Genomic DNA, 21,989 nt, shown 5'->3' with positions numbered 1-21,989 from the left:
GGTGCGTTTGGTTGCACCAAATATCATGCCCGTGTAAGTCTTATTTTATGGTATTAGTTCATTCCATGGATACATTGAGGCTACATGACCTAGCCAATCGATGTTTAGGTGTGGATTAAGCTCATCCCACAGTTTCAATCAAAGATATGGCATTACCAACCGTCCAGATCAAAGAAGAGAATTCAATCATCCAGATTTCTGGTTTGGACCATATTGATTTGATCAGCTATCTAGACCAGATCAAGTGCCTGAAAAATATGTGGTTCCAATTCAATGCTCCAAATGGACTATTGGGTTTACGAGTCCAACTAGATGGGGATAGATGGTCTTGGCAGCCGGTGTGCATCCACACATTTGCACTGTGGCTGTCGGGCACACATCACTATTCTGTGTCCAGGTCATGCGTAAGGTGTATAAAAGAAGTTTGTGAGATTTGGAGTCTTAGTATCTGTTTAGTTTCCTTTTAGATTTTGAAATTCACGTGTCAATCTCGTATTTGATTGTGATATTCATAGGTCTAAAAATAGCCAGAAGACCAAATGTCTCAGATTACTTTGTAACTAGGTCTACCATCTACGAGAGGTCTTTAACCCAAAGCATACAAAGATATGTATCATATGTTATGATGAAATTTTACCAGATAAAGTGCCTCTTGTGTTCTTGGTTCCTGTAACTGTAATTCCTGGGTGCAATGCTCTTGCCCTTGTGGCATGACTCCACACAGAAGTTATCAACCTTGTTCTATCTATTCATGCGTTTGTTGGTTGTGATGCTTTTGTGACTGTTCTCTGTTCTGCAGCATCAAGTTACAGATCATGATATATTGAAGATTTCTGTTTCTGCATGTGGATTTGTGGAATGCTTCTGGGTCCAAATCTTAGTGTCCCCTTCATGTATCTATGGCCACGATTGACTGCTCATATCCTTCAGAGGATGGTCAACGCATTCCCCTAATGAATCTTCTGCTCTTGCTGATTGCTTGAATCCCTCTGGGAATGATCAACATCTAGCCATAAGTCGAAGGTTGGGATTCAAACATTTCCAGCCTTTGACAGTATCAAATGCCAGCCCATCGACGTACCACTTAACACATTATAACTGCCCAATTTCTAGCTCCAGATCACTCCTAAATATGTCCCCTAAGCCAGCCCTTTTCCCCAAAACCTTCACTTAATTAACCCCTCAAACCCCCCAGACCATCCCATGCTAATGCTAGTTAACCTGTCATCTGTTATTTCCCAATTGTTCCTCAAATCAGTCCACAACCTGTCCAACCACAAGAGGGGATTTTGAAATTGTCAGAGTTGGGATACTGCAAGTGTGAAGAATAACCCACTTGATATTTTTTAACTTAATCTTTTGTAGAAAACTACTCTGAAGGTGTATGGTGTAAAGTCATTGTCGTGCGTTATTGCACCTGATACTCGGAAGATTGTTGATACAACATCAAAAAGCCATCCGTGATGAGAAGAAAAATAACCTATAAAATCATGAATGATGGAAGCTGATATACATTGAAACGGATGGCTGAGGAGATCTGATTGTCCTTCAAATCTTCAGAAGAGGAAGGACAAGGAAGGTCAAGAAGCAAGAAAAGAGGCAAAGGAAATGGTGGAACCTGAGCAAGTAATATCTAGAAATTCTAAGGAAAAGGTTCCTAAGGATCCAAAATGATGAACATGAGCGTTCCATTGATAAAATTGTTGATGGATCAATGGTTTGGATTAAATAGAGGACCAACTAGATCAGAAGAAAAGGTAACAGATAAACCAGCAGAAGGAAGTGATGGGCCAACTGATACATCGTACCCGTAGATGGACAACGGTCTGAATGCATGGAGAAGTGATGAATGACTTGACAGTCAGATTGGCAAAGGAGATGAGCATCTGCTTTGTTAAAGATGAGATGGACACACCTGTACCATCCTACAACGATCAAAACTCACTGTTCAACAAGTTGTGATGAAAAAGGCTCTGCAACAAAGTTAAGAAGCCCATCAAGAGTGAGGATTAAGTCACAAGCAACTATCTGCCATCCACAGCTAGCAACTCTAATGCATAGGACAAATTGAAGCTGACACCGAGGATGTGGACATCAACAAAGAAGTGAAAAAAAAAAAAAGGTGACATTCCCTACTATTCTGCTAACTGTTGAAAGAAGTTCTAAGCAGACATGTCAGGCGTCCATTGCAAGCTCCTACTAAAACCTGTGAAGGAGAAAGATATAACGTGAATCCTAGAAATGTATTCTCTGGTAATCATCTCAAGGACGAGTTCTTAATGAAGCCGAAGGGAATGGACGCACCAAGAACAAACATGAACAATCAAAAGTTGCACCCATGCAGCACAAGCTTGCTGATTAGAGATCGGGCCTGTCCCTCAGTCATTATCTAAGATCTGGCAGATCCAACTGTCCAAATCATAGATCTAGGTAATTCAACTATCTAGATTGTTGATATAGATCATAGATCTAGGTCCACAAGACCAAGTGTCCAGATTGGTTGATCAAGGATCTGGACCAGAACAAGGGCATGCAGCATATCTGTTCCTGAATCAACTTTCTGATTCGACTCTTAGGTCCACAAGACCAATCAGATGGGTTTAAATGACCTTGGTAACTGTTTGTGCATCCGTGAATGGAGGCTGTGGCTGTGGCCCACAAATCCATAAGCTTCTATGTCTAGCAGTCTAGTCTAGGTCATGCAGACACTGTGTAAAAGAACATCTTCAGAGATTTGGGGTCTTTAATTTTTTTTTAGTTTAAGTGTTCAAAAAAAAAAAAAAAGTGTTTGGTTTCATCTCAGGTTTTGAAGTCCATGTGTCAATCTCTTGTTTGTTGTGTTGTGTCATAGGTCTAAAATAGCAAAGATGCCAAATCTTTAGATCTACTTGCAACTAGGTCTACAAAAGGCTTTTATAGTGAAAAAGGGAATACTGAGGCGTTGTTGGATACACTGAATCCATGAAGAAATGAAAATTGTTTTTCATAGACAAGACAGTAGGGCATTTGGATACGTGTACAGTAATCATTACTCTTATCAGTTGTCAGACTTCTCTGGCACAAGGAATAAGGTGATAGTTGTCTAATTCCACTAGCTGTCCAAACTGTCACCCCAATTTTGGAATCCTATTTTCTACAATGGCCATAGAAATTCTCATTTGGTAATAATTACATTATCTACGGAATCCATGCATCCAAATATGCCCTAAAAGTGATAATTTCCTTTTGGACATCCAAACACAACCTCCACGTCAAACCCAGTATCAATTCACATGCCTAATTTATATATTCTCTATCATTTTTTTCAACGTTTATATAAATCAGGGAGCAAGCATTATTCATTGTTCTCTGTGACTGTTCTTCAACTACTGTCCGTCCAATCTTGAGTTTTATAAGGGAGGCCTGCTACAAAGCTATTTCTGGGAGTTTGTATTTTAGCCTTTCATTATCTATACTTGATGGAGCATCATTCTGGTCTTCTCTAATTTCATTTGTGAGTTTCAGTGTTCTACTCAACAATTTCCTGAGACGTAATCCCAATGAGTTCCCTAAGGATTCGTTAGAACCTGATCCAACAGGTATTCGTAGTAAAAAGGAAAAAAAAAAAAAAAAAGAGGAGGTTCTCAGGAGATATAGAAATATGCAACATTTTTTTTTTGGCACTTTTAATCTGTTCTGTGAATTGTTAATGAAACTGCTTCATTTGCCCACTCTATCTGATCTGATATTTCTATGAAGCATGAGTTAAGGAGATCAGATAGTTTCTGGTTGGAACTTGTATAGATTTCTTCAACTCTATATTACTGATGGACACTTTCCATGATTTACCCATTTCTGTTCGTACAATGGTTCAGGCTCATGAATTATGTATTGTTATGTGATTATTTTAAAAAGAATTTTAGCACTCAAGGGACAACATCCAATGCAAAAGTTGCCAAAAAAATGAAAGGAACAGAGGAAAGGTGTGATTTAAGAAGTTACAAATGAGTTTAACCGCTGAGCTAATCTTTATTATTCTCTCTCTGTCTATATTCCGGGCCATGCCATCTCTCAAGTTTAGGTGGATTTCCTTCTCCATTCTTACAAGGGATTGAATATCTTTAATTTGAAATGTAATCTAATTTGTTGTACTTGATGATTAAAAAAAAAAAAAAAAACTATTCTTTCTGGCAGGTTGTTTCTGTCTTTGCATTCAAGGGTATTGATTGCACTTCTCTTTGCATTCTCCTGAATATGTTTGACGATAATTTCTTCTTCAATTCCCTTGCAATTTTTTTATATCCATTCTGATAGCTCCACCTACCGAAGTCCAGGCTTCACTGAAGAAATGAAGCAGAAATTAAAAGTCTTCAAAGAGTTCTCAAGAACCTTCTTGTGAATTCGCACCTTCCTCCAAACCTTCCACAAGCTCCTTCCACACCCACTACTTCACCTGTCTTTCCTCTCTCTGGCACTATCAACACCGTGTTTTACTGTTCATCATTGCCTGCTTAAAAGATTTTGCAGCTTCTAATGTAGATGATGACGACGAGGTGTAGGACTGTTTTGATGGAACGGCTTTCTTCGAATCCGCCACCATTGTTGAACCAAAGTCTCTATATCTGTGAGTCTTTCTGGCCTCACCTTCCCTGTTTTTTTCGTTTAGGTCCATAGTGCGCTCTCTAAACACTGAGCTTGACAAAGCTCTCTCCATTCAGCACCTGAACTGCCTTGTCTATCTCATATCCCCAGCTCATTTGCACGAAAGCAAAACCTCAGAGTTTGTTTGAATTTCTCTCTCTTGGAATCACAACCTCCATAATCATTCCTGCATGACCAAACACTCTCTCCAAATTTATTGGCTGCCAGTCTGCCAGGAAATTATCAACGAAGAGTGTCGGGTATTCCAACAAATTCTGTGGAGCCCCCCTTCTATTTTTCTGCTGTTGCGAGTTCCCTTTTCCAGCTATCTCCCATTCTCCCTGTTATCATTCTTCCATTCCTGCCTCATCTGCCTCGCGGATCTCCAGCAATCTTTGTTTCCCCTTCCCCTTCGATAAACCATCCCCTTGGATTTTCTCTTTCCACATCATTCCTCATAGCAAATCTGAAGTTATATATACTTACTTAGAGCATTGTTATTCTTAACTTCCACTAACATTAAGAAAAACATTGGAGCCCACCAGAGGGAGTAGTGACTGCCATTGATGATTGAAAGTACACTGAGAGACCAACACTGGAGCCCACCAGAGGGAGTAGTGACTGCCATTGATGATTGAACATACACTGGGTGACCAATTCAAGTAGTCCTTGAGGTCTCCAAGCTTTCCTTGCTTTAAGCTTTAGGACAATCAAGCGAGCCTCTTATAGAGATGGGTTGAAACTATCAAAAAACCAGTGTGTATTTGGGCATGCCTTAGACTTCTTCAAACAACCTTTAGAGAGCATGTGTCTAAATCAAAGTTTCCACGGCTCTCCTAAGCACACATTTACCCCCCAAGAATTGGTATTGCAAATTCATAAGCATTCAGGAATTCAATTCCACAATTTCCCTCAATATGAAGGCAAGCATCAGAAGCAACTGGAGAAATAACAAGCCCTTACCTTAGATCATTGACCCGGCTCATCAAGTCTAGTTTAATCTTTGAGCTTCTGCTTTAGACGGTGCCATGAAAGAAGATAGAGAAATATGAACCGAGTGTAGAAATCGTGTACCAACCACGAATTTTCCATCTAAGGAAGAGATCTACTATCCCACTCGAGAGCTTTGGCTTGCATTGAAAAGAATTCCTGTCAAATCTGGTGAGGGGAAGCATGAAGTTGGGATACCCACAGGGGTGAAAAGTCAGTAAGGTCATACCACTTCCACTGAGATTTGCAAGCCCAATGGGGTTTTGGATTCATAAGACAGACGAGCTCCAGAAGTCTAACTCCAATTAATTGTCGAGCCTGAGGCCTTGCAATAAACATCAAGGCAGTCAAGGGCAGTGTCAATGTAATTCTCCTCCTCCCAAGCATGAGAAAGTTATCATCTTCAAAGTGACTATTAAGAAAACGTTCCTTGGTGCTGAGGATAGAAGTACTTTGAAGAGAAGGTTGAGGAGTAAGAACGACATCGTATCTCCCCACTGGACAGATCTTTGACTAACAGAGGCCGTGGAGTGTCTAAAGCCCCTTCCTTTGTCTGCCAATTGATGTTTCATGTTTGTCCCTTCCTTTGTTTGACCAATTGATGTTTGCTTGGAACTTGAAATGACAGAGGCAGGCCCCTCTTGATTCTTCTAAGCATGTGGAGGTCAAGCTCTTCTTATTGTGAACCGATTTCCATTCAACACCACCAAAAGTAGGTCTTTTACAGCCTCACCACTCTTTAGATTAGTGGGAACCTCAAGTTTGTCAAGATAGAGACTTCCCATGCCACCTTTGTAGCCACGGCCCTTTTATTTGGCCAAGAGCTTCAGGCAGAACTAACACCCTATGATTCTTGTCATGGCGATGATAACAAGAGTTAGGTAGTGTTAAATATGAAACACACTGCATTAGTAGGTAGGAGCGAACATTTCGAAGGTCACAATTTTGAAGCAACCGACAGAGAATTTCTATATGGTGAGGATGACGAGGACAATTGCGACGTAGAAGAACATAAGCCTTATATTGGTGCTAATGATGAGGAGTTTGATGATCAGGAGACTCACACTCTCGCAGTAATTAGATACGCATTTTCCAAGGCTAAAAAAAAATTTATGATTGGTGCAGGAACACAATCCTTTACACTTATACTAAGTGTAAAGAAAAGAATTGTAAAGTGATCGTGGATGGTGGCAATTGTGCCAACGTGGTCTCAACCAACACCGTGAGTCGATTGAGCTTGAAAGCCAAGTCTCACCCTCAGCCCTATAGAGTATCGTGGGTTGATGAGTCCTCCATTCCGGTCTCACAGCGATGTTGTATCCCCATCCAGTTTGGGTCGTATAAGGATTCGTTGTGGTGTAATGTGGTTCCCATTGATGTCAACCACATCATCTTTGGTAGGCCCTCGTTATTTGACATAACCGTTACAATATTCGGTCCCTCGAATATTTGTACATTCATGTTTGAGGGCAAGAAAATTAAATTGAGTCATCTTCCACCCAAGAGCATACCGAGAAAGAATGAGACTACCAAGAAGGGTGATCCTATAACTACGAGGAAGTCCAAACTTAAGTCTCTCCATATCATCAATGCAAAAGAATTTGAAAGAGAGACTAAGGAGGATTCGAAGGAGTATGCCCTCGTGACTAGAAAGGCTACTCCCTAGGTTGGTGTAGAGTTGCCTAGTGAGGTGATTTTGGTGATGGATGATTTCAATGATGTCTTTCCTGACGACCTCCCAGATGAACTTCCACATATGAGGGAATTCCAGCATGCCATTGATATAATCACTGGGCCGACTCTCCCAAAAATTGCTCATTATATAATGAACCCCATAAAGCATGCGGAACTCAAGAAGCAAGTTGATTAGCTTCTTGGGAAAGAGTTCATTTAGGATAGCATAAATCCATTTGAGATAGTATTTGGGTACAAGCTTAGAACACCTATAGATTTCATATCCATGTCCATTTCACATAGGCCATCTGAGTCCGCAGAAAAATTTGCACGGCATATGCATGACTTGCATAGTGAGATCAATAAGCACATTAATGCTAGCAATCAATATTATAAAATCTCTATAGATTCACATCGTAGGTTTAATGAGTTTTAGGTTGGTGACTATATCATGTTCCACATTAGGGCTAAAACTATGAGGAAATTGCATGCTCACAGTGCCGATCCATATAAAATTTTGACAAGAATGAGCCCTAATGCATATGTAGTGGTTGTTCCATCTGATATGGGCATTAGCACAACATTCAACGTGGAAGACCTTGTGCCTTGTGGCGGACCCACACATTCATCTTCTAGCCGTCCTGCAAACATTTCTCCTATTTCAGATGATGGTGTTCATGACCTTGTCCCCAACCCATGGCCTCTACCAGACTTTACTTTCCACTCATTGCCTTCTCTTCCATCACTACCTGATTTGAAAGAAGAGATCGAGGATGTTTTGGACCACCAAGCGGTCTCTACCCACCATGGAGGGTATCAGAAATACCTTATGAAGTGGAAGAATAGGCCGGAGTCAAGCAACACCTAGGTTACAGAGGCAGAGTTTCAACGCATTAATCCCAACCTCCTCAAGTGTTATAACAGTTTATTTCGCCAATGGCAAATTCTTCTCAGCTGGGAAGAATTGATGGAGACATCAGAGGACCTACTCAGGTGTACCAGAGACGAAGGCAACCACCCACATTAGCGCAGCTTTCTTTGTGGATGGAAGATGAGTTCCAGATGGGGGCCAGTAGGCCATTTTAAAGACCCCATAGGCATCGGACATGCATCAGGAAGATCCCACTTTGGAATGATGCATGTTGGTTGTTTACGAGATCATTTTAGTCATAGGATTTTTATTTCGTGTTGATCTGATCGTTAGATCTTATCGATCAGACCATCAGGCCATCAGATCTTCTGGATCATTGCCCCTCGGATTTTGATCTTGCTTTCTTTCTGTTTTTTTTTTTTTTTTTTTTTTGTTATTTTTAGAATTTATTTGATAGTTGAGATTGATAATAAGTACTTTAGTTTTCTTATTTTGGATGATTGACCATTTCACATGAGTTAGTGGCATAGTTGTATTTTTTCCAAATTTTTAATAATAAAAAGCACAGGGAGAGAGGTGGAGCTCCAACCCTAATGGTGTTATTGAGAAGGAGAAAAAAAAAAAAAAAAAGGATCTCGTGTGAAGGAATTTTCCTTGTGTTTTAGGATTTCTGAGAAACACTCATCTAATTGAATTGTGGAATGGTATAGTAGAAACTTGTTTGGTGGTGGATTCTTCAAAGTACACCATTCATCTTTCTCTTCTTCAAAAGGTATTCTTCTTCTTCTTCTCTTGTCTTCCGCTTTCCCCTTCCATCATGACCTCTAAACCCATCAAAACGCCACTCAATTCTCATTCTCTTTCTTCTCCTTTACCTAGATACGTGTGGCCCCTGTTTAGGTATATATCATTATAATATATTATTGATCATATGTTAATTGTCATATAATGATACCTAAGGGATATGATTATTAATATAAATTAGGAATGATTAATTAACAGGTGTTGATAACTAATTAATTTATAACAGTATACCTATAATTTAGATATTATCATTAATAACAAATAAATCCATTAATAATGAACTATATATACCTATAAATATATATCATTAAGGATCATTGATCATTAATGATAATATTAATGAACGTAATGATTATTAATGATCATAATAATATTTGTTATTATGATCGTGCATGATCACATAATAATTTGCCAATTATCTTAGTCACATAATTAACATGTTAAAATCACTAATAAATTGTTATGATACGGTATGGTGATTATTATCATATAAATTAGTGTCCATATCAATAGTTTGTTATCATGTTATCATATAATGATCATTAATAAAGGTTATCACAAACTATAATTTATAGGTCATTAACACAAGGCTATACCTATAATTAGATTACTTACTATGATCGTATTTAATTAGTTAAAGCACCTGTTTCTATTGTTTATTAGTATAGTGTGTTGATTACTATACCTTGGTATTATGGCCGTGATTTCTGAAAATGTGGGCATGCCCCCAGCTCCCCAAGTCCATATGCTGCAAGCATAGGATTTAAGAAACTAAGGGTATTTTAGGTTTTGCCTATTTAATTAGGAACATATGAAATACTACCAGGGCTGGACTGTTGGCCTGGTTTTTGGATTTTTATGAACTGTTCTGAGAGCTTCCACCTGCATGGAGCTTTCTTCCCTCTTGCTTATTGGGACAGTGTGTTCATTGCGTTTCCTTTTATTATATAACATTGTTGTGCTTGTTGCTCTCTCTGTCTGGTGATTATGGTGGACTTGTTTCTGGTTTTGCTCATGTACTTCCTGTGGTAAGTTTCTTCCATCTCCACATTTACATCTAGAGATGGGGTTGGAAAGAATGAAACTAAGTTTTACAATCCTACCAAAGGAGTCTCTCCCTTCTTGGCACACAGGATAGGCTAATAGGATCTCCAAAGGATTTGTCTCTTGATGAACAGATTTCAAAAGGTTCCAGAGTAGCTTTGTTTCCCTATCCTAACAGAGGGAGGTCATGCTTCTTTTGATTTTGCATGTTGAACCAATTACAAGAAGCACTTCCTAATTCCAGGACGTTAAACAATAAAACCTGAGAAACATTGCATCTATTTTTGGACAACTAAAATATCATTGGAGATCCATCTAATCACAGTGGCTGTTGAAATTGCTTTTAGATGGTTTGTTATTATGATCGTGCATGATCACATAATAATTTGCCAATTATCTTAGTCACATAATTAACATGTTAAAATCACTATAAATTGTTATGATACGGTATGGTGATTATTATCATATAAATTAGTGTCCATATCAATAGTTTGTTATCATGTTATCATATAATGATCATTAATAGAGGTTATCACAAACTATAATTTATAGGTCATTAACACAAGGCTATACCTATAATTAGATTACTTACTATGATCATATTTAATTAGTTAAAGCACCTGTTTCTATTGTTTATTAGTATAGTGTGTTGATTACTTTACCTTGGTATTGTGGCCGTGATTTCTGAAAATGTGGGCATGCCCCCAGCTCCCCAAGTCCATATGCTGCAAGCATAGGATTTAAGAAACTAAGGGTATTTTAGGTTTTGCCTATTTAATTAGGAACATATGAAATACTACTAGGGCTGGACTTTTGGCCTGGTTTTTGGATTTTTATGAACTGTTCTGAGAGCTTCCACCTGCATGGAGCTTTCTTCCCTCTTGCTTATTGGGACAGTGTGTTCATTGCGTTTCCTTTTATTATATAACATTGTTGTGCTTGTTGCTCTCTCTGTCTGGTGATTATGGTGGACTTATTTCTGGTTTTGCTCATGTACTTCCTGTGGTAAGTTTCTTCCATCTCCACATTTACATCTAGAGATGGGGTTGGAAAGAATGAAACTAAGTTTTACAATCCTACCAAAGGAGTCTCTCCCTTCTTGGCACACAGGATAGGCTAATAGGATCTCCAAAGGATTTGTCTCTTGATGAACAGATTTCAAAAGGTTCCTGAGTAGCTTTGTTTCCCTGTCCTAACAGAGGGAGGTCATGCTTCTTTTGATTTTGCATGTTGAACCAATTACAAGCACTTCCTGATTCCAGGACGTTAAACAATAAAACCTGAGAAACATTGCATCTATTTTTGGACAATTAAAATATCATTGGAGATCCATCTAATCACAGTGGCTGTTGAAATTGCTTTTAGATGGTTTGTTATTATGATCGTGCATGATCATATAATAATTTGCCAATTATCTTAGTCACATAATTAACATGTTAAAATCACTAATAAATTGTTATGATATGGTATGGTGATTATTATCATATAAATTAGTGTCCATATCAATACTTTGTTATCGTGTTATCATATAATGATCATTAATAGAGGTTATCACAAACTATAATTTATAGGTCATTAACACAAGGCTATACCTATAATTAGATTACTTACTATGATCATATTTAATTAGTATAGTGTGTTGATTACTATACCTTAGTAGTCAAAACATATTAATGAATACTATGATCATAATAATATAAACAGCAGTATACATATTAATAGTGTTATCATCTTAACAATGGCCTTGTGTTATCATTATTTAATAGTGATAATAAGATAATGGATGTATCATCTTAACAATAGTTATTAGTTATCATTAATAACTGTTTAATGATTAATTAACAGGTGTTGATAACTAATTAATTTATAACAGTATACCTATAATTTATATATTATCATTAAACCCATAAGATATTTTATCATTAATATCAGTAATGATCATATAATTATTGGTATACTGCTATTAAATTAATTAATAAATATCTTATGGTCTCGTGGTCATTAACTATATATCATAAATTAATATATCTCATAAATTATTTATCATATATAAACCTTGTGGTTATTAACACAATTAATAAATTGTTATATGACTAATTGTTATGAAATTATTATTACCTAACAGTTAATCTTGATAATCTCTAAGGTGTACCATAACTAGGTCATTATATGATAAGATTATCGGAGGTGACCACATAATGATTGTGCATTCATCCACACAATTGTTAGTATAGGGATGGTTATCTTAGTGATTCACAAAAACGGTATTCTTTAAGTGTCAGATGTTTAAAATAGGTTAGATACACCATATAAGTGGACCCTTCGTACATATCTAAACGCTAGCCAACCCTTGCCCATTTCTCAGCATGAAAGACGTGACACCATACGATACATAAATGAAACAAACCATCCACAAGGTATTCCATAACAGTAACAGTGGCTGTTATAACCACACAATAATAAAAATGAATATTCTAAAAACGTGTACGGATTCACTGATGCTATCATGTTAGATATACTTAGTGCATGCAATCAAATAACCCATATGATCTGGCCCCTAGCGTGCCCCAGCGACTAGTCTAAGACACTTGGTCCATGTGAAGCTTCCCAATAAAACACCCAGAGAGCCTTCTTCACTTATGAATGAATTCTGAAGTTGGAGTTTCCATCAGTAGTCTTCCTACCACCTAATTCCCACTTGGACTCGATTGTGTAATACAGTTTTTCTAATATTGTACGAATTTTATTTTTTTTTTTAATGTACTCAACCTTCAATAAGACAATTAAAGATGTATAGGGTGGTGATCCAAACGAATGGAACATAAGCTGTCCATACTAGATTCGTAAGTTATTTTGGCTTCCAAACCTTACAAGTAATAAATTACAATGTTTTCTAAGAATTTGACCACTTGTTTCACGGTCAATATAACTATTTAAATGGCTCAAAATATTGTCCCATTATAACTTAGTTTACGCCAGATTGTCTCAGTTTTAATGGTATTATTGAAACAAGCCATGGAATTGATTAAAACGCGATAACCGGCCAAAACACAGGGAATTCTACTCATATACAAGCCATGGACTCCAGCACCGCATTTTAAATTTTGGTGCCACGTGGGGTGCTTAAATGATGAGGTTACCACATGTTGCAGCTGTGGTACATTGACTCGTGGGACATTTGAAGAAAGGTGTTCGTTTCACATGTTGCACATGTGGCACAGTGGATGAGTATAGTATTTTAAGATGTATGATGGCACAATGACGCATGTGACCGCCTGATAATGGAATTTTGCACATGTGGGACACTTACAAGTGGTTGGCGGAACATGTTGTATGTGTTGCACATTGGTGCATGTGAAACGCTTTATTATGGACAATCGTCATATGGCAGCTGTGGCAAATGCACACAACATTGGGCCATTTGAAAATGAAGGCAGCACGTGGTGCGCATGTCAAGTTAACACATGGTACATGCAAGATGAGCAGTGGCAAATGTGTCACATTGGCACATGTATGCAGCTTTATATGTGGGGCAGCTGAACACATAGTGTTGAACGTGTGAGGCATTTAGAAAATGAGATGTGGGATATGTGACTGTGACACTTTGTAAAAAGTGTGCTCATTTTTTCTAATTTTTTCCTTGATTTCTTGAAAATGGGGTTTTTAATAAGGGGAAAGAAAATGAAAAAAAGAAAATTTTCATGAATGAGAGGAAAATTAAACCAGCATTTTCAGAAAAATTAAAAAACAACCAAAATGCCATTTTCATTTGAATAGTCTTTTTTAAATTTAGGTGGATTCGTGGAAAGCGCCGAAAAGGAAACATTATTTATTGGAAAACTTTATTTCGATGAGATTATAGAAAAGGAAACTTTCTTTTCCATATTTGTTTTTAAATAAGATTTCTTCGAAAATTTGGGATCGGTTTCCAAATTTATTATTGGTAAAATGAAAAAGAGAAATTCTATAGAAATTTTTCTTGATGGTCATTGGTATGTGCCAGATTAACACATGACATGTATGGAATGCTTGAAGATGGACGATGGCACTTGTGGGTGCTAAAGCTTAAAGGTGTCATATGACACATGAGGGGTGCTTGAGGTTGTATTGTAACACATGCGACACAAGCAACACATTAGCACATTTGACGCATGTACTTGAAGTTAGATGGTGGCACAGGTGCATCTAGGCACATTGGCACATGTGAGTATCACATGGAAGCGCAAGTGAAAGAAAAATGGTGGCACATGTAACATAGGGACACATATATTAGACAACAAGAGATGAAAAATTGAAAGTTGGCACATGCACCACATGTGAGGCACTTTATACGTAGAGGGCCCAAGTGAATATGGATGATGGCACATGGCATCACATGTGCTCCACCACAGACGATACACGATAGACAATTGAAAGTTTGCACATTAAGCACATTTGAGGTGCTCTGTACACGGTAGGCCCAAGTGAACATGGATGTTGACCCATCTAGCACATTAGTGTATGTGGGATAGTGGCACATGTGTGGCACAATAAAAGATGTATAGTAGAACAGGAACCTTCAAACATGTAACATATATGAGGGGGTTGGAAATAGGCAATTAAATATATATGTTTAATTCTTGATAAATTCATTTTCCTTATAAATTAGCAAATTTTCCAACAAAAAGATAAAAGTAAAAAAAAAAAAAAAAAATCATGTTTTCCATTAATTCATTAAAAAAGAAGTCTTTATTTAAAAAAGAAAAAAGAAAAATGAGAAGGGGTGTTTCTCATTAATTCCTGAAATAAATAAATAAATAATTTCACAAGCAATAAAAAATAGTGTTTGCTTTCTTTCCTTTCCTATAAATTAAAACAGGTTGTAAAAGGAAAATATATTATATTAAGCCTTTCAAACATAGAGATGAGGTAGCTGCAATTAATTAGTTTTAAAGTATTTGGCATTATAGTCAAAACTTATATCATGGGATAGATTCTAAACGGAGGCCAACTCTAGTGACCCATCACACCTAATAGACCCATTATATGACGGATAGATAACCATAGACACGACTTGGGTGGATTGTCGACAGTGTGGCCCACCGTGATGTATGTGCCTTACATCCATGCCGTCCATCCATTTCGACACTTAAGTTTAGAGGAAATCCCAAAAATTAAGCAGATCCAAAGATTGGTGGACCACGCCACAGGAAACAGCGGCGATTGACCATGAAAAACTTCTTGTGGGCCACACAAGTTTTGGATCAAGCTGATATTTGTGTGGTCCATTCATCCAGGTCTTTGTAAATTTATCAACAGGCTGGATGGCAAATAAACACTTCGGTGGCCCCCAAGAATTTTTTACTGGTGGGTGGGTATTCAATAACCACTGTTTCGTGTGGTGTGGTCCACCAATCTTAGGATATACTTCATTTTATGGATTGTCCCTGAATTGTCAAAACATATGGACGGCATTAATGTCAGGCACATACATCACAGTGGGCCCCACAGTCTTACATCCACCCACCTTGGTAGATCTGGAGCCGCGCAGATAACAATTTATTCTACTATTTCATAAAAACTGACCAGTACCAATACAAGTACAGCCCGACTTCCAGTCTCAAAAAATCTTATTTTTAGAAATTATGAAAAAGAAAAGTTTATTTTCCATATTTGTTTTTAACCAAGAATTCTTTTTTAAAAATTGGAATTGATTTTCCAATTTATCGTTTGGTATAATTTTTAAAAAAAAAAAACTAGAGAATTTTCCTCATGGTCATTAGCATGTGCCAATTAACACGTGACACTTGAAGAGGAACAATGGTATATGTGGGAGCTAAAGTCTAATGGTGTCACATATGATACGTGGGGTGTTTGAGGTTGTATGGTGGCACATGTGACACAAGCGACGCATTAGCACATTTGATGCATGCAGGCACTTGAAGGTAAATGGTAGCACATGTGCAACTATGCACATTGGCATAAGTTGATGTTGTCGCATGTGGTACATATAGTGATTGAAAATGGATAATGGCACATGTGCAAAAATAGCATATGGCTGGCGCAAGAGATATAGATAGTGGTACATGTGGCATAGTGACACATGTATGACACAACAAGAGATGGAAAATTGGAGGCATTTTATACATGTGGGGCCCAAGTGAAAATGGATAGTGGCACGTCTGCTACACAACAGAAAATTGACAGTTGTAAGTTGGCATATGAAGTACATTTGAGGTACTTTGTGCATGTGAAGCAGTGGCACGAGTACTGCAGAGTAGAAGATGAGTGGTAGATCATTCACATATGAAACACATGTGAGGGGATTGGAGGGGCAGTGTCACATATGTGACACATGTGAAGCTATTGGAGAGGGACAGTGGCACGTGTTTATTTTTTGAGAAATTCATTTTCCTTTATAGTAGGAAAATGTTTTTCTTAGATTGGCAGAAAAATCAATTCATCCATTTTTCAACAAAAGAGAAAAGTAAGAAAGAATGATTCTCACTAATTTTACAAATAAATAAAAAGGTCTAACAAACAATAAAATTCGATTTTTACTATCTGCACATCCAAACATGATGAAGAGGAAAGTTTATAATATTGGGGCGATCAAAACAATCTTCTTCTTTTTTTCTATGCCAGCAAAGCATGAAGAGAGATTTGTTACAATTTCTAATGAAATAAGGCTAGGCTGACCTATTCCATTGATTCTTAAGCTGTTGGCTAATTAATTAATTTTCATACATCAAAACTTAAATCATATGTTTAAGCCAAGCAAAACTTGGACACTAACAAGTAGCACGTCCCATGAATCACTGGATAGAATCTAAAACTAGGCCCAATCTCTGGTGACACTACAGTACAACAAGTCACATGAATCATTGGATAGATTATAAACAGAGACCCACTAAATTAGATTGTGTAATGAGTGAACATTGTGATTTGTGTATTTTATCCACTTTATCCATCCATTTTACCCCTAAAATTATCCAAGTGGACCACACAACAGGAAACAGTCTAAATTAAACGTCTACCATTGAAAATACACTGGGCAACACAAGTTTTGGATCAACCTGATCTTTGTGTTTTCCCTTTATCCATGTCAGTGTATATTACGAAGAGGTTGGATGATAAATAAAAATTACCGTGAGCCCTAGTAAGGTTTTGACAGTAGAAATCATTATTCTACACTGTTTCCTGTGGTGTGATCCACTAGAGCTTTGGATTCGCTTCAATTTTGATCTCAACCCTTAAAATGAGATGGAAAAAACGGACGGACGGCATGGATAAACCACGTACAATAACAGTGGGCTCAACAAGTTTGCTAAAGCATATTGAGTAATTCTGCACGTGCAGCTTCGGTGTATCCTTGACTGTGTGGCCCACCGTGATGTATGTGCCTTACATCCATGCTGTTAATCCCTTTTTGATGGCTTATTTTAGGGCAGGATTCCAAAATGGGACAGATACTTAATCTCAGGTGGACAACACCACAGGAAACAGTGGTGATTGACCATTAAAAACTTAAATGGGCCACACAAGTTTTGAATCAAGCTGATATTTGTGTGGTCCCCTTCATTCACGTCCTGTGAATTTATCAACAGCTTGGATGGCAAAGAAATATTCTAGTGGTCGCCAGGAAATTTTTAATGGTGGGTATTCAATCACCACAGTTTCCTGTGGTTTGGTCCACCAATCTTTGGATCTACGTTCTCTGGATCGTCCCTGAACTTTTAAAACGAATGGACGGCATGGATGTAAGGTACATACATCATGGTGGCCCCAAACAGTCAAAGATCCACCCACCTCGGTGGATCCGAAGGCATGTATTCGATAAAATCTAACTAGTACCAGCCGCCCAAAATCCAGTCAGAAGATTGCCGGATCCGGTCTTCTGTGTTAGATTTAATCTTGATGTGAAAGAATTCATCTTTTTTCAAGGTAAAGATGCAATTTTGATCATGATTATCATATAAAGATATAAGCTTTATGATTAATCTGTAATAATCCAAGTTTTCTCTCGTAAAGACGAGATCTTTACAAGCAAATACACGAAAATCTCATATAAAGATGCAATCTTTGCAAGAAAAGAGGGTAATTTTCAAGAGTAATCATCATAAAAATTAATAGCAACCACACCTTTCAAATCAGATCTGGAACCGGAGGCTCTTGTAGATGCCGTCGCCGCCGTCGCCTTCGATGAACGCCTCCCTCTCTGCCTCTCTCTCTCTCTCTCTCTTCTGAGATCTGTCATTGGGAACTGGGGGCTCTTGTAGATGCCGTCGCCGCCGTCCGCTTGGAAGCACGCCTCCCTCTCTTCCTCTCTTTCTTTCTCTCTCTCTCTTCGGGAACTGGGGGCTCTCGAGGATAGACACTGCTCCACCTCGCGTCAGATCTTAGGTGGGGATTCCAGGGCTTCAGGCTTTCACCACGGGGGAGGATCCTGACCTTTGGATGAAAGTTGAAGTTGGGAGACGAAGGGTGGGGATTTATTTCGAGACCTCGAAGTGGGAGCGAATTAGGTGATGCCCGGATTCATCCTACACGGTGCGTCCCTTGCAGTGGGGCCCACCGTGATGTATTTATTCCATATCCACGCCGTCCATCAGATTCATTTTCCCAAAAATTAAAGAGATCCAATTATCAAGTGGACCATACAGATCATACAATAGAAAAAAGTTTTGTCTGATCATTGATGGGCGACAAAAGTTTTATATCAAGCTGAATTTTGTACTTTCCCTTCATCCACGCTATGTTACCTTATCAACCGATTAGATGGAAAAAAAACACTATAGGAATATTAAAGTGATCCATAAAAAGTTTTTAACGGTAGGAAGTTTTAATCACCACTGTCTCCCATTGTAGGTCGACGTTATAGTTGGATTTACTTCGGTTTTTTGGATAATGTTCTACAATGAACTGGATAAACGGATGGACGGTGTGGATATAGAATATATGCATCAAAGTGGGCCCGACAGTAAGGGCCGCACGGTCTTTGGTGAGGCTGGGTTCTCACCTTATCCTGTCCTCTGCCGCAGCGGACGGACGCGGATTTCCTGTGCAAGCCTTTTGCAGGAAGCTAATGCATGGGAAACCACCTAAATGAGAATAGGGGAGTGCATCGAGTCCAACCGAGTCGAGCTGGCATCATTTTGACTCGGCTCAGCCATTGGCTGACTTCAGCTCAAACTCAGCTCAGCTTGGTCGCTGGCTGACCTCGTCTCCAGCTCGACTTACTTCGATCTTCAAGCTTGATTAGCCAGCTCGGCTCAACTTGGTTCGGTTAGCAGCTTTGGCCGAGTTCAAGTCAAGATCGAGCCAAATTCAACATTGAGCTATTTTCACAAACACCTAGGCTGCACCTTCAAAATCCATCTATATAGGAAATTAAAGCAATGGTTTTACAAGTATTTTATCAAACACCTTCTAAGCAAAATAAAAACTAAAAAAAACTCAGAAAAAAAATGGTATTTGTTTCAATGGTTTTACAGGTATTTTATCAAACACCTTCTAAGCAAAATAAAAACTAAAAAAAACTCAGAAAAAAAATGGTATTTGTTTCATGTACATACTATCTTTGCCACCAGCCACACTTCGTTGAGTCATTTTATCAAATACTTAGTGAGTAACATCAATGGCAAAGTAACTGAGCCACCAAACTGGTTTGATTCGAGTTCGATTCGAGCTGGATTCAATCCGAGTTGAGTCAAGGTGGGTCCTGCTCGAACTAATTTTCAAGCTCAAAAAATCAGATCGACTCGGCTCGAACTCAGCTTTTTTTTTTTTTTTGACACACACACACACACCCCACACACTCACGCTGGTGGAATTTCACCACCTATGGATACTCGAACCCTTAACCGAGTGTTGAAACTCCTGAGAGTCTACCACCCAAGCAACAGTAAGGATCCCTTGAACTCAGCTTCGAACCGAGTCGAATCAAGCTTTTTCGAGTTGAGTCGAGCGAGCTAACCGAGCTAGCTCAGTTTGTGTACACCCCTACCTACGTGGGGTCCATCGTGATGTTTTTGAGAAATCAACTCCGTTCATCTGTTTTTTTAGATCATTTTAGGACTTGATACGTGTCACGCCCCAAACCCGAAAATCGGATTCATAGGAATCTCGATTGCCGAATCCAGTGCCGACAGCCTCCGTAGTACCCCATTCTCGGCTCCTAGCGTTCATACGCCAGATTTCGATCCTGGGATCCTAGAAGGAGGATTTTTTTTTGTACATTTAACTTGTAATAAGCACAACCACAAGATTACCCAATTCACAAAAGCAACATCAACATCACATATTCACAAATATAATCATTTGAGTACAATGCTGAAAGGGAAATACATAAATCAAAAATCAAGCTCCAGAAGACCGCGGCACGCTCCAAGCTCAACACTGCTGCAATCTAACCTTACCTGCACGCATCTATCGTGTATAAGCTTATTGAAAGCTTAGAGGGTGGTGTAGGTGTGTGCACAAGGTAAGTGCTAAGTATTTAATGCAATGTCATAATCATACAATATCGAAATAAGCGTAAGGTCATGAATCATATGGTATCAGCGTAAGAGAAAATACTGACAAGATCATGAATTATCAGAGTAAACAGAAATACTGACAAGATCATAAATCATATGATAGCAGAGTAAGCGAAAATATGAATAAGTTCATCAGTCAATCAATATCAGAATATGCAATATAGGACAGCTATGCAAATGAGGAGTCATAAGAGCTAAATGTCAGATGTCGAGGATGCGATGCAATATACAATTTTTGATGAGTTCAAGAATAGCGTCAGCCGTACCTAGACCACATAAATGCAGAAACACGGTAATCCAAAATGCCATATGCCATGGATGTAATGCAATATGCGGTGCGAATGGAATGACCATGCTGGAGTGTGAAGTCAGGATGATAGTACGTAGTATCGCAGGCTACGGGGTCTATCACAAATGACTTCTATTCAAACCAGTCCCATACCTAAATTTAGATAGTCAGACCCAATGTCGTGGACTCCTGATCTCAGGTTAGTCGCGCGCCCAACCGAAATCCTGGCCATGCGAAGGTATACAGCACTTAGTTGTGCACCACCAGCCCGAGTGGATAGTGAATGAAATGAATGTATAAGTATGCAACTCCTACTCAATAAGTCCACATATCAGTACGGTTCCTCTCTGGGATCATCACCGGGGTTTATTACACTCTACGCCAGCTTACCGCCCATATCCGAGCGCACAACTGGGTAAGTGGAAGAGACCTCACTATCCGCCTGCCAATATCGGGCCCGGCTCGTCAACAGCGGACCCATTCCTCAAGCTGGTCAAACTCAACCTAGACATTGCCCCCTCACTCAGGCGGGTAAGGTCACACCCCTTCCCAACCGACCACGACACAGTGGAGACCCGGCCTACTTGTATACGGCCCTTATGCGCTCATAAATCCACTCGGTCTCGACGTTGGGGCGTCTCCTGACCACGAAGGTTTAGAGATTTTCACCCAGGGACATTTATGGCGCCCGTATGCTAGAACCAAACATTTTCGGTGTCCCATTTGGCCATCCACGATATGCCTATGGAGACTACGGCCCTGATGTCGCTAGGGCGTATAGTAATCATAATATGAGATGCATGAGTCATACAATCCAGTCATGCATCAATCCTGCGCATACCGCGTGCTCAAGTGAGATAACATCTGCCTATCAGGGAGCTCATAACAACATGCTCAATGACAATGCAATGATCAATCACATCTCATAACCAACATGCAAATGATGCGTATGGGCATGTATCATGATGTTATGTTGTCACATACTCATAATCGGTATCAATAACCGGCATCGACCATTAATCACAACAAGTGGATATTTAACCAACATTGTCCCCTAAGGAAGGGTGAACCCATGGCCTCACACTAGGGCCAAACATACAACACCATGGGTCCCTCTCAATAGCGTAATACACACCACGATGGACCTTTCACATGGGCCTAACATACATCACAATGGACT

At 38.9% G+C, this 21,989-nt stretch overlaps 1 protein-coding gene across 7 annotated transcripts in view; it reads right to left on the bottom strand.

Moving 5' to 3' along the window:
- The window catches only part of LOC131228036 (F-box/kelch-repeat protein At1g57790-like), a 76,200-nt gene extending 57,609 nt beyond the window's left edge, over positions 1–18,591 (bottom strand). For 2 of the 7 annotated variants that reach the window (XM_058223872.1, XM_058223875.1), the window contains exons 1-2: positions 18,338–18,591; positions 18,125–18,245 (exon numbers count right to left, since the gene is read on the bottom strand). The gene's annotated coding sequence lies outside the window, so the exon portion shown is untranslated. The other 5 variants (XR_009162692.1, XR_009162690.1, XR_009162693.1 and 2 more) reach the window with 5 other exon arrangements.
- Positions 18,592–21,989: the final 3,398 nt, after the last annotated feature.

This window comes from Magnolia sinica, chromosome 15 (assembly GCF_029962835.1).
Source record: "Magnolia sinica isolate HGM2019 chromosome 15, MsV1, whole genome shotgun sequence".
Classification (NCBI taxonomy): domain Eukaryota; kingdom Viridiplantae; phylum Streptophyta; class Magnoliopsida; order Magnoliales; family Magnoliaceae; genus Magnolia; species Magnolia sinica.
This window is presented reverse-complemented; position numbering and strand designations above follow the sequence as displayed.